General features: G+C 45.3%; 1 protein-coding gene across 2 annotated transcripts in view; it reads left to right on the top strand.

Annotated features, from left to right (window-relative positions):
- The window catches only part of LRRIQ1 (leucine rich repeats and IQ motif containing 1), a 2,234,608-nt gene that overhangs the window by 1,512,593 nt on the left and 707,319 nt on the right, over window positions 1-14,696 (top strand). The window lies entirely within an intron of this gene.

The following is a 14,696-nucleotide window of genomic DNA, read 5'->3' as shown; positions in this document are numbered from 1 at the left end:
CCACCTGAAGGGTGTACCCACAACATACAGTCACTGGGAAGGCTCCAGCCAGTCTGGCCTGGACTTCCCCACAATACCATATATGGAACTTCCACCCAACAGCCAGTCAGGGGGAAGGGACAGACAGGTCTTCCCAGGGCTTTGGGAAAATAAGTAAAAGGCAATAGAAAGCAAGAGGCCACAGGGGCCATCTTGTCTTCTATCAGGAATCAACTGATTCCAGTGGCAGGGCCTGGGTATCCCAAAATGGAGGATACTCGGAGAACCTGTCAAATTCAGCATGGAGCTGCCACCAGCACATAACCTGCTCTGTGGGCCACACACAGGTGTCCAAAAACATACAATAGGGGCACAGGATTGTATTTACCCCTACCCATGGGTGCATAAGAGTATCCCAAGGGTCTGTACACCAAACCAAAAAGAGGAAGAGCTGCACTGCCCGGAGTCCCACATGGACTCCTGTGCAGAAAACAATACAGAACACACATGAACAAGGACAGGGAGGATTTTCGTGGTATTTATATTCTCTTTTTAACTCCAGAAGCTCTCTGGTGTACCATATTTAAGAAGGCTTTTTAGTAGCAATGTTTCTCAAAGGTGCATATTTTGTACAAATATTGCTCAAAATGTGAGTGCCTTCTTGAAATAGAGCATCACAATTGTTAAGCTGGGTTTACTTACGTAATGCTGTACTAAGATCCGTCCCAGGTATAGTATCCAAATATTTTTTCTTTCGCACAGGATTAGTACCAACAGAGGATCGAGTAGGGTCCTCACGTGGTTCTGCCTTCATACGAAACACCCTAAGGTAATGGTCTGTCCAGTGAATATGGAATGTATCAACCATACTAATCCCTTTTTTTCTTGCTTGCACTAAATCAAGACAGTGGCCCATTATGTGAGAGGGAGTGTGGGTTAATGTTAGAACCTCCTGTTGAGCTAAAAATTCCTGTAATTGCCTTTATTTTGTGGGATCTTCCGGCCGAATGTTAAGGTCACCAATGCACAGTAAATTCCTTGTATTTGCTGCCTATTGAGATAAGGAAATCATCTAGGCCCTCCATAAATAGCACTGCTGACCCAGGGGGCCTATAAATCAGTACAATTTGTACTGAATACTTTGGGGTTAAGGAAAAGGACATGGCCCCGATCTCTGAGGCATTATCCCATTGTAGTGTTTTGAGATAATCAAACTTTAAATAGGAGCGGTAGATGATTGCTATCTATCCACCTACTTTATTCGGCCTATTAATGTATTGAATGGAATAGCTTTCTGGTACTAGGCTATGGAAAATAGAGTGGGAAGTGTCAGTAAACCATGTCTCAGTGATAAATAACACATCCAATCTATGAGACTCAATTAAAAGGCAAATCTCCGTTGCATGAGCAACGGCAGATCATTGTATTTAACAGCCCAGCTACTATTGACATCTGGTCATTTGGAAGTGGCGTAGAACAATCACTTGCTGGTTTAAGCTTTTCAATTCCCATGGCCCGAATTTTGGATAGTGCACGTAGCGAAAAAGCCCCCATGTTAGTGTTCAAGCCAAGTAATAGATCCCTTGGGTAAATAATTCGTGACATAGCTCTTCAATTAATAAAGGAAAAGACTGGTAGTCTAAGAGTGGCTAAGTGCCAAAAATGACGCTTACCTATGGCCAAAAGATGTCAAAATAGGGAAGTGCAGAAATTTTGGCCAGCGTGACCCGCCGACCGCTGCGACCCGGCCAAACAGGCCAAACAGGCTTTGCGCTGACACAGGCTAATTATGGCCTGTGTCGCATGGATAGCCCGTCAACAGGCGGCGTGCGAAGAGCGAGGATAATGGGAAATGAAGTCCCAAATTTACGCGTCTGTCGCCAGCAGAGAAAGAAAAGCCTCTGCAACCCGAAACAAAGTCAATGATTAATTTAAAAAGTTTAAAAACGTATTAAACAAGTGCCTATTACTATTATCAAACTAAAAAGGCATTTTTTCCTAAAACAGTAAAAAGCGCCAATCGGCAAACATACACTGTTAATAATAGCAAACTTGCATTTAGATCAAGTTAGCAAGCTTTCAAATTTAGTTTCTGACAATCAATGGTTCTAACAAGATTACTAGCATGACCTCGCTAAGCCCTGGCCATTAAATGTGCAGTAACTTACTTAAAATAATATCTGACAGGTAGACCATTACGTTTGGTTATTCATCAAGCTCCCCTCAAGTGTTTGAGTCTTAGGAAAGATAACAATTCTAGAGTTATGCGCTGTTTTTTGGATTTATAGCACTATTGCTTTTCTGTTGAACATCGGAAAGGAAAAGAACAGGGTAATGTTGATTTCCTGTGACGGTTCCCACAGGAAGCTTTAAAAACCAGTGATGTTAGGGGAAGGGTATGTGATGAATCAGGGGTGATCTTCCAAAAAACCCTGGTGGTAGTATGGAGGAGGATAACATGGGAGGGGACCCGGATCAGGCAGAATGGGAGAACCCTCTGAACAATTTCCCTAATGACCATTCAGTTTTAATGGTCTATTGTAAAATTGATGATTGTGACGTTAAAACAACCAGGATCATTATGTACTTCAAGTCCCATAATGCTCCTAGTACTGAGATGAGGAAGAGGGGTCCAGAGTTACCAAAGAGTAGTTTGCGGTTTAGTTGTTGTAATGACCCACACCTGAGCGGGACCTGTAAACATTTAAAGGCCCTTCAGGTGAGGGCCAAAAGGAAGCAGCAGGAAGAAACAGAGGTCAGAGTCACCGCTGTGCTGACAGCGGGGCGCCGTGCAGAGAGTGTGGTGGAGGTCGGAATCCCTAGAGTATGCAGAGGATGCGCAGCGAGAAGCGGCATAGTGGCCGATGACCCTGAGGGAGTCAAAAGCTCCCTGCGTCCTGCAGCCCGATGCGGTGTAAGGTTCTTACTGGGGAGTGCACAGGGATGTGTAGGCTTTGTTGACAGTCAGTGTGAGCAGCAGCAGGCTGGCGGAAACTTTCAAAGGTGGCAGGAATCCTGACGAGCAAAGAAAAATTGGAAGCACCGTGTCAGAAGGAGACACCAGGACAGACCATTGAGTTGGTCTGATGTAGCAGACTCTGGGGCGCGCCAAAGGAGACCACTGAATGATTTTGAATACCGAACGTTTGAATTTAAGAACATTGGGCACCTCTCTCCTTTTACGAGATATCGAATAGGAGAATATTGTAACTCGCATTGCCAAAGCCAAGTTGGGGAACAGTATAACTTACATTGCCAAAGTCCAAGAAATCTGAGAGTGACACCAAGGCAATTTGAATGCAACAGTCCCATAACAAGATACCTTGAGGGAGGACGTTGTAAACTACATTACCGACAGCCAAGAGGTTGTGTAAATGAAAATCAAATATAGCAGGAGAGAAGTCTGCCTTCTAATTAGGAATAAGGGGGAAAGAAGTATAACCTGCATTGCTTATGGCAAACAGATCAATGGGGAAACTATTACATTAAGAGAATGTATGCCAATCATGTTAACAAGCGTTAGCGACGAGTACAAGTTGTAGTAGTAGGAGTTTTATCCTGGCCGGAGCGTAAACCAGGAAAGGGACAAATAGTGGTTAGCCCTGGCAGGTGAGTGGACCAGGGAGAAGATATCTTGAAGTACTGTGAATGTGGTAGAAGGTTGTGGTGGAAAGAATTGGCAAATCCATTACAGTGTATGAGGAACTGTTTTATAACCATCCTGACTGCGATGTTGTTTCTAAAGAAGGAATATGATGTGATAACAATTGAGTGATAGTCGGAGAACATTTACCTTGTCTTCCCACTTGCTGTGTGAAGAGAAAGTCTTTTGGTTTACCAAGCAGAAGGTTGTGGAAACTTTAACTATTATTTGCAAGTCTGAAAAACTTTTTGAACTAAGACAGTCACTTTACCAAGTGAAGAATATATTGAATGAAAAGAACTTTAATTTCTAACTAGAGTGGAACTTGGCTAATACAAATATCTTTTCTGAAATTGAACTTTGGTTTGGAAAATCCTGACTTCATCAGAGGAAGGGGATACAGCACTGGTCACAAGGATTCCTGACTATAGCTTTTATGTTTGAATTTATTTGTTATTTTCTGAAATTTAAACTGCCAAATAATTCCTGTATGATTTTGTTGTATGTATTAGTGTGAGGGACAGATATTTTTGGACATTAGGTCATTATCCGCATTAGTTTGTTAGGTATGGAAATCCTTGTTAGGCAAGGGAAAGATAGGTGTTTGTCTGACCCCTTTTTTAATAAAATGGCAATTTGTGAGAACTCTATATTTGTGTGTCCATCTTGCAGTTCTGACTCCTCACAACGCCCTGTCTTGGTGGTCGTTCGAGGCGACTTGAACCAGGTCTTTCCCCATGGTGATCCATGGTGATCCAGACTTCCTAGGGCCGTAAGTATGGTAGAGGAACCAGTACTGAGCGTCCCCTTACAGCATGGCACAGGATAGACCCTTGGGAACTGGCGCCCTACACCAGCGTAAAGCTCCCTGGTTTAACGTGGCATAGAGACAGCAACAAGCGCTGGCTGAGGACATGCACACGAACCAGAAGTTAGAAAGGCCGAAATGGAATGGCTGGAGACTGCTCAGGGCTGAAGCAAGCCAGCACCAGGAGGAGGTTGGCAGGCACTGGCAAGGCAGTAAAGGAAGGATCATCCAAGGCAAGAATGTGGAAGGTACAGGAAAGGCAACTAGTACAGAGGAGGCACATAAACAGAAAGCAGGACTATGACAAGCAGGGAGAGGAAAGATAGAGACAGTCCAAAGAAGGAAAAGTGGAATGAAGGCAGTAAGGTAACACAGCATACAGCTCTCGGTTTTGCTGTTGTAGCAACAGTGTGCGTCGACCAGGCTGTGCATGCGCGGGCATGTGGTGTGTGAGAAACCTGAAGATGTTCTCACATCTATTCCCCAGGGATCTTCTGTTCAGGTGGCCATGGAAGGCCATCTCTTTTGAATCCCGACCCTTGGGACAGACAAGTGAGCGAGGATCAATGGGGTGGAGGGTCCTTGGGGATTAGGTAATTAGGGAGAGGTTGTCAGACGGCGAGACATGGTATCCCCCCTTTCCTAATACTGACTTAACCTCCCTTCCCTCAGCCTTTATGGGATAATTCCTGTCATGCCCTGTTTTTCCCTTTGAGTACCCGCCAAGTACTGAGAAGAGGAAGAAGCAACTAAGAGTAATGCACACTTCCTATTACAAACACCACTCCAGTACTGGGATGAAGAAGAGGGGTATGAAGGCATCCAGTACTGAAGGTCAGGCATGTCCCATTAATTGGGTTCATTATGAGTGCAAGGGTACTGCAGTGTGAGTGAGGTGGCTGTGTGGTGTGAAATACCTGAGGGTATCTCACATAGTGATCCATGAGAAACCCTTATTCAGGTGGCCAACAAAGGGCTGAGCATCTCAGACTCCAACTCTAGGGGTGAGAGAGCGAGAAAGGCTCACCAAGATGGGGAAGCCCGGGGTTATACTCAAGAAAATAGTCCCGGTGAAACGCAGTACTATGCCGAGGTGGAGGAAGAGGCTGACAATATCCCTGAAGCTTTTATGGGCTATAATACATCTGCCTTGCATCCTCCCATTAAATCTCTTCTACCCAAATTCCACAACCATTCCGTAAACCAACCCTCTAAAATCTAAAACCCGGTTGCACCCAAAGAGCATCTATCCCAGAAGCACTATCTTCCTGCTTCCTACCCGAACACTCCGGGCACTTCTTTTCCACATCCCCCTGGTTATTCTTTCATGAATATTCAGTCTACTCAGAGGAAAGACTACCGTTCCCAGAATCCCCCCAGTTTATTTTATTATATTAATCCCGGCAATTCCCATTTCCCCCAAAAACCCTACCTATCCTGTCCCTCGGATTGTCACTTTCTGAACTCCCAGTCGAAAGTGACCAACAATTACAATTTCCATCGTCCCGTATGTTCTGTTCTCCATCCCGGTCATTCTCGTCTATTTCACAAACCTCACCCATTGTGTCCTTTTCGGTCTACCAACCGACTCCCTTCTGATAATCGCATTACTTCCCCCATCAAATCCCTTAGGACACTCCGACACTCCAACCCCTCCTTTTCCTGACATGAATACTGGTTTATGGACTTGTAATAAAGAAATGTACTCGACATGTCCCAACATGAAGGCCAGGCAAAGTCAGGCAATTAGCCTCAATCACACACACCTCACGGCCCTTTCTTTTCCCCACAGGGATAAAAGGTGGAGCAAGAGAGTGCAGTACGAGCAAGGTGAGCACGGCAGACCGCATAATTGCACAGCTACGAAGGCACAGCAGTTCAAGAGAAGGAGAAATGCGTCAGGAATCGAGAGGGTGGCGAGGAGAGAAGGGACCTTGCCCTTTTCATCCCAGGCCTGCGGAACCTTTGTGGAAGAGAGCCTAAGACTGCGAACAATAGCACAAATCTCTTGCAGTAGATGTCAATAGTACATGGGGTAAGCTTGTGCCGATAAGTAGGACCGAGGGAAGCACCTGCGCCTGTGGTACCGGCCTTGATTACAGGAAAACCAAAAGCCAAGCAGTTCATGACATCCGATGAGTTGAGGGAAGAATCAATAAGAACCTGGCTGCATTGACTGAGAGAATCGCAAAGTGGCAAGTTTGAACCAAGTTTAATGAACTGTGTAAAGAACTGTAACAAGTATTAAAGGAGAGACGAGCTGCAGAGGGAAACCGGCACCACGTGGGTTTTAAATCGAGAGACCCTGGTCGAGCCCCATATGAGAAAAACTAGAGATACCAGAAGACCATAGGAGAGCCAGCGGAATAGGTCAAAGTGGTCATAGTGAGGGTCAAGCAAAAGCCCTGTACAATCATAACACTTTGATCTATAAACTGTGTGAAAGCAAGGAAAGGGAATCCCACAATGAGAGGAAACAAGGGAAGTGAATCCTGCAAAAATACAAATGAATGTGAAGTTGGGAAGGGTCAGAGCCTGATGGAGGGAGATTCAGGGGTGAAGCCATCACCCAAAAACTGGCAGTCAAGAGAGACCCGAGCCCGACGGAGGGCGATCCGGGGGTGAAGTCCTAATCCAAATATTGGCAGTCAAGAGGGGTCCGAGCCCGACTGAGGGAGATTCAGCGGTGAAGCCTTCACCCGAAAGTTCATTGAAAAAGAACTGTTATATAATTTGTGGAATGAGATCTGTAAGAATGGTTAGCGCCCAGAAGAGGGAGACCAGGATGAAGCCATCACCCTACGTGAAGCTGAGATAAACAATTGAGAAGGGTCCGCGCCCAGAAGAGGGGGACACACGGGTGAACCCATCACCAGGCGAACATTGGAAACAAACTTTTATTTGTTAAAGTAACTTTTTGTTTTGTTATTTGAACATGTCAGGTCCTCAAAGGAAAGAGACTTTAAAGTGAAATGAGACTTGGCCCAGATAGCTGAAAGCTCGAGAGTTAAAAGCTGAACTGTCATCCCGTGCTAGAAAAGCATCAGTGTGTGTCCTGAGAGATGCCATTAGAACTGTAGACTCGTGCTGGAAAAGCCAGAGATTATACTGTGCTCCAAGATCCCACCTTACACTGTGCTTAAAACGTGGGGAAGGAAGACCCAGGCTACCGCATCCTGACAGATTATTTGAGAACACTTCTTTCTTTTCTTTTCTTTTCTTTTCTTTTCTATCCCACACCCTTTTTGTCTTAGTTGTAAGGTTTGGCAATAGGTTTCCTACTATAGGCCCTTTTTAGTTTGACACAACGAAACTAGGACGGCCTTATTTTTCATTTGATGGTTGATGCTTGCTGCCATCTTAGATTTAGGTCTATAATAAGCGTTTTTCCAACCTGCATACAGAATTCATTGTTCAATATACACCCTTGAACTGTGATCACTTGTGTCTGTCTTACTTGTCACCATGAGTTCCTCACAGTGGTAAGTGAGTAGATGTTAGTGTAGAGAGTGACAGCGAAGTGGGAGATATGAAGTGAAAAGTGGGTGTAGTAGTGGTTGAAGGACAGAGTAGTAGTGATTGATGGGTGGAGTAGTAGTGGTTGGAGGGCAGAGTAGTAGTGATTGATGGGTGGAGTAGTAGAGGTTGTAGGGCAGAGTAGTGGTTGGAGGGTGGAGTAATAGTAATTGGAGGTCAGAGTAGTAGGGATTGTGGTAGGGATCGGAGGGCAGAGATGTAGTGATTGGAGTGTTGATTAGTAATGGTTGGAGGGTGAAGAAGTGGTTGGAGAGTAGCAGTGGTAGTGAGAAGAGAGTAGTGGTAGTAGTGAGTGGAGGGAAGTGGTAGTAGTGAGAAGAGGGTAGCAGCGGTAGTGAGAGAAGTGTAGTGGTAGTACCAAGAGGAGGTTTTGGTAATGGTTGTTGAAGATTAGTAGTAGTAGTGATGGAGGAGGAGTAGTGAGAAGAGAAGTAGTGAAGGAGGCGAAGTGGTCGTAGTAGTGAAACATCAGACGAACAGAAGGTTGGTGTGGAGGAGACAGGGGATAGGAAGTAGATAGCGTACAAGGGTAAGGTAAACTTGGCCGTGTGTGTACCTGGACTAATCTCCCAGAGTGGTTGCAAGGCACAATCCCGTTCTTCGTAAGAACATTCACCTGTGATGAGAGTAGGGAAGGTTAGAAAGTCCCTAGGGAGTAAGTGAGCCTGCACTTGAGGAAACTATCTGGAGAAAGGGAAAGAACTCCGACAATAGGGTTTACTGTTCTATAGCACTAACCAGAGGTTACAGACTCCTGGGCTAGGGTGGACATCCCAAGGGAGAAAAGAGAGAGGGACGGTCCTGGCATCACCATCCCTAAAGCCCATTCCAGTTCGGAACTACGATTGCAGTGAACCATCTGTTAATCTCTGACTGTACACAGTCTACAGAAGATGAAAAACCAGGCGTTCTGTGCGTCATTATGCCATCTGTGAAAATTGGCAATGTGGTATGCGATCAAGAGTGGAGCAACATATGGGGCCTCATTACAATTTTGTCAGTGCGGAAAAAAACTAGCGGTAATTCTGTTACCACCACTTTATTTGGCGATAACAGAATTACTGCTGTTTTTCCTACGCCACCGAACTACAACATCATGCTGGAGATAAATCCACCACTTTAAGGTAAACAATTGGTAGAATTGCCATAGCGCAGTTACTGCTTTCTGTATTTCTGCAGAAATCCCCATGGACTCCTACAGACTCAAACATTGGGGATTTGGCTCATTTACCACCAAATTCCTGCCAAACCCGTAATGAGGCCCATAGACTCCACCTCCATCTGTGTCAAGTGGCAATATAGGCTACTTTCCAAAGGTGATAAAGAAAGTCATTGAACTTTGAACTTAACTAAAATGTTTTGGTGAATGTGAGAAAAAGCAATAGCTTAACTGGGTGAAGGCCAACTGTTTTCATTTTTGGGACTACAACTTTCTTTCTCCCTTTGACCTCAGGGCATCCTGTCATAGTTTCTGCCCCATGTCAAAGCCTTCATTAACAACTTTATGGTATAGGTATTTCTTGGTGTGCCTTTTAAGGTGGAAGGTCCTGTACCTCGGATGACATAGGTGCATCAGCAGGGCTTATTTGTCACTTTCAGTCATGTATTTCTAATGGTTTCCTTCCTCGTGTGGCTTCCTCATCTTTGATATCTATCTCCCAGCGCAGCTGCTCCTCGGAAACCTTTCTCTGGCCAAGGGGTGCAGCCCGGCTCTGTGTCGGCTGGATAGGACGCCTCTACAAGCCCTGCACTGGACATGATGTTTGGGCCAGTAAAATATATAGAGTCGCCACACCCTGTGACCTTTTTGTCCTTTTTCCGTGCACTATGCTCACTTCAGGAACACCACTTCATTAGAAGGATTCAACTTTTTTGTTTCATGCCATGCCGAAACCACCAAAGGCCTTGCACTTTATACAGTTCTTCGACTGTGGCATCAAATGTCTATCTCGAACCCCCACAGGATTTGCCTGCACTGCCTCAGTGAGGGACAGAAAGTCCAGGATTGTGGGTCGTGTCAGTCGAAGCACCGCAAGGCATTTCGAGAGAGAACAGGGAACTTTACCTTTCTCCACAGGTACAAAGGTGACAGACTACCCAGTTCGATGTTGCTGGGCACAGAGTGCCAAACCGAAGAACCGCCCCCAAGGCCAAGAAGAAGAAGAAACACTGCAAGAGGTCTTGTTCACCCAGTGGTTCATTCAAACACCATTCTTCTTCTTCCTCGAAGAAAATTCACCAGTACCTTTCGCCACCAAATCCTCCATCCCAGAGGAACGGATGGCCTTTTGGATTAAGATTGACATATTTGCCAATGCGTCATTGGCTCCGACATCTGCACTGACAGCACCATCGTAGTCCATCGTTCTCGGCCTAGCCAGCAGAGACTGACAGGTGAAGTCCTTTCTCTACACTGCACTGCTCTGACTTCCAACAAAAGTCTTCCAGATTCTCACTCATTGGCGCAGAGATTCCTCGGGAGTATGCCCCGTTCACTAGGGGCGCATTTATATCTCATATGGAAGACCTTTTCGATCATGAGGGCGATACTGTACCTTTGTCCCTTTGGGCTGGAACGTTTATCCTAAAGAATGTAATGGGGAGGAGGGAGACTTGGTGGATCTTACAGTTGATTTACAAGGTACAAGCGGTCTGCACACTTCTCCAGAATTTGACATGCTCCTTGCACTTACAACAGGTAAGAGAAAGGCTTAATTTCAGCACCTAATAGCCAAGGTGGTGGACTCCTTGGGGTTGTCAGCACCTGTAAGGCCTCTAGGTGCAATTTGAGCTGATAGAATTTTTTTAGGATGTTCTGCAGAGGAGAGACCCCTTTGCCCTTCTACCTGGCAGTCGAGGCACTGGTTATTCTTGTAGTGATGTAGAAACGGCTATGCATGAGATAGTTACAGTGGCGTCTCAGTTATCAGTGGTCTTAGTTTCAAGGAGCACCTCAGATCTTCTTATAGTTTTAGCAAACATTTTCAGAGACCTGGAATGGTGGTCCCAGGAAGACAACCTACTGGATGGGGTCTTGTTTTTACAATCCTGGTCCCAATTGACACCAGTCACAGAGGCGTCCCTGAAAGGTTGGAGGTGCTCACCTACAAGACCGGACAATAAACTACGTGTGGTCTCTGTCAGAAAAGCCGATTTTGATCACTCCAGACTGGGCTCATAGAATGTGGTATTGGACATGTACATTTGCCCACCCTAGCGCCTTCTGCGCAAAGCAGACCTACTGTCTGATTCGGAAGCCTGAACCTTCATGTCTGGCTGCAGAAAGGTTGAGGTACTAGGAGTGTTATTTATCGGAGGATGTCCTGGACGTGCTCCTCTCTGCTAGGTTGCCTGCCACAAAATCCATTTATGCCTGCAGATGGTGTGCGTTTTCAGCTTGGTGCCGGGTGAGGGAGCTGTCTTTTACCTGCTCCACATCCTCTGTGCTTTATTTTTTGCTTTTTTTTTTTAACCCGGATGGGTTTGCAGATCAGGACTATGAAAGGCATCTTCTGTTTTCAAGGACACCCCACACTGTAAGGCTAATTTTTCAGGATCCCCATGGTCATGCAATTTTTGCACAGATTGTCTAACTAGTTTCCACCATGCCAGTTTATTGCTCTGGCTTCGGACCTGAATTTAGTGTTAATGTTTCTTAAGTGCGCTCTGTTTTAGCCCCTAAATTCTTGTTTATTAATATTATTTTGTTCTTTAATATTACTCACCCTTAAGGTGAATTTCCTGCTCGCCATCAACTCCATTAGAGTGTCTGCAACCTGCAGTTACCAGATGTTTTGGACTACAACTCCCATGATCCCTCACCATTGATTATGCTGTCTAGAGTTGAAGGGAGTTATAATCCAAAACGTCTCGAGATCCAAAGGTTGCAGATCCCTGTGCTAGTCGGGTATCTAGCTCCAGGCATTATCGGTTAAACCTCCCTTTTTGGTTTTCTCCAAAGAGAAGGTGACATTGACAGTCATGCCATTTTTCTTCTTAAAGGCTTTCAGATACTGCGTCTCTCAGACAAGGGAGTCCAGGAAAGATGATCATTTTTCTGTTAGTTATGCTGGTGCCCATGCTGTCGGGGCTGTGACAAAAGAGACCCTGTCAAATTGGATCATCCTCTGCATCTTGGAATGCTATGATCTGGCTGGCAAGGATGTGCCTGAAGGTCTTGGGGCTCATATCACCAGAGGACTGCCCGCCACCTCCGCTCTGCAATGTGGAGTCCCTGTTTGGACATTTGCCAAGCAGCTACGTGGGCATTTCTGCACACATTTGCAAAGCATTACTGCTTGCATTCTCAGTCAGGACAGCATGCTCATTTTGGTAGAGCAGTCCTTCCTTGTTTTCTGGTTCAGGTGGTGCCCTTGCTCTCCTCCATCCTCCAGATCAATGTACTGCTATGGGAGTCCATCATAGAAGAGGAATCCGTTGGAGGAAGGAATCCATTAAAAGAGAGAATGACTTGCCCCTCAATAATGTTCTTTCTGATGGATGTTCCTCCCACAGATTCCATATTGCCCTCCCAATCTAACCCACTTGGTGGATTGCTAATACAACTTGGTTCTGTGGTCCCTCAGCATCAAAGTGCTGAGGGTGGGACTATGGTCATGGGGCGCAGCACCTCTATATATAATGGGCTTGATGCCATATCCAGTGTGTAGAGGCGTTGAGCTGAGCCCATGTGGAGCCGTGCAGCGACCACTGGCGGTGGAAATGTTGCCGAGGAGTAGCTGCGCTGGGAGATGGATATCAAAAATGAGGAGCCTGTGGAAGGAACATCTATCAGAAAGAACATTACAGAGAGGTAAGTAATTTGTTCATCACCTCTTTTTCATATATGAACTATGTGATTAATTCTTTTCTGATTTCTGATGTGTAATATATTTTGGCTATTACGATTATGACATGCTTAATATATGACAAAATAGTTACAAGCGTATATGTGAAAAACCTGAAAGTGTCTCCCTAGCTAGTCCCCGGGGATCTGTCATCCAAGTGGCCAGGACATGGCCATCGCTATTGGATCCAGTTCCTGGGGGTGGACCAGTGAGGGAGGATCACCTGGATGCGGGGGTCCTTGGAGAGTGGGAGTGGGACACCGACATGTGAGACGCTGTATCCCCCTTCTTCCAATACCTTTTCCCCATCCTACCACGTAGGACATTCCAAAACACTGCACCCCCTTTTCTGAGACAAACACTTTCGCACAACCTGAAAGACAACAGACTAACACCACCGCCGTTTACCTCACGTCCCAATACAAGGGTCCGGCAAAGTCAGGCAATTGACCAGAATCACACACACACAACTGACGGCCCTTTCCCTTCCCCACAGGGATGAAAGGTGGAGCACAAAAGCACACGACGAGCAAGGCAGACCGCACAAGGAGACAGCTATCTAGATCCGGCAGTTTAAGAGAAGGAGAAGGATTTAGGCGGCGGGAAGGTGACAAGGAGTGAAGTGACTTTGCCCTTTCCGTCCCAGACCCCTGCCTTATTTTTCATTTGATGGTCGACGCTTGCTACCATCTTAGATTATGGTTAGGCCTTTTTCCACTCTGCATTCATTGTTCAATAAACACCCTTGAACTGTGATCACTTGTGTCTGCCTTTACTGTTGCCACCATGAGTTCCTTACATTATGCACACACACACATATATGTGTCTCATACACCAGAACTGGGAAGTAGTAGCAAATATTAGCATATCTCGCTGCCATGCACTACGAAACAACACAAATGTTGAGTCTAGAAGCAGCCTTCTTATACTTGTAGTCCCCACTGCTCCATTGTCATTCGCAAGACTGTAACGCATTAAACTCTTCCATTACAAAATATTGGAGGCACAGACGGAGCACACCTTAATGCAGTGTTCAAAGTGTAGGAAAAGAAGTAGAGAACTATGTTCCCTACTGATCTGCTCCCACTCCCCACAAACCCCATCACCACGTCCCCTCCAACGTTAAATATAAACCCCTAAACACATGCTCCTGCTGTTAAAGGGAACGTTCTGTGCAGTGTAGTGTAAGTGCAAGTTTCAACTTCCCCCTACACTTTTATTTTGAAACGAAACCATTCCGAAATGGTTTCTTCTTAAAATAAAAGTATTGGAACAGTCAATCTTAATTTAAACCAGTAGAGGAGAACTGCTCTCAACCGCTCCCGCCCACTTCGGCCACTGCCTTTATGCCTGTACACTCCCAGGCAGCACACCAGTACAAAAGAAATCAGGGTTTTAGTTACTAAATATACTTGAATCAACATCTAATGCGTTTTGAATGAAGAGCACATGTACAGATAAATATGCATTTCTGTCTGGCTTTATAAAACTTCATAGACATTTTACAACAAACAAATCCTTTTGATTTGGTGTAGGCATATGTAGCTTTCTGAACCCGAAGTTAATATGCTTACTAATGTATTCAGAACACAAAAAGGGGGATGGGGGGATCCCCAGGGTGAACCATTCACCTTTTCTTTAATTTATCATATTGGTCAGCAACTTATTTTGGCACGGCCCTTACTAGAAATTTAGATTGAATCTACCAGTCAGCACATACATAGGTGAATGGTTCACCCTGGGGAACCCCCCCTTTTTGTGTTCATAGTTTGGCTCATTTGTCCCTAGGATGCCTAGTGAGCTCATTGCCCTTGTGTTCAGACTAATGTATTCAAACATATTAGTATTTGAAATGTAAACTTTTAAATTGTTAGCAGACTTT

This window comes from Ambystoma mexicanum, chromosome 12 (genome assembly GCF_040938575.1).
Source record: "Ambystoma mexicanum isolate Mex_15411 chromosome 12, UKY_AmexF1_1, whole genome shotgun sequence".
In the NCBI taxonomy this organism is placed as follows: Eukaryota; Metazoa; Chordata; class Amphibia; order Caudata; family Ambystomatidae; genus Ambystoma; species Ambystoma mexicanum.
The sequence above is the reverse complement of the archived record's forward strand: the minus strand, read 5'-3'. Positions and strand labels throughout refer to the sequence as shown.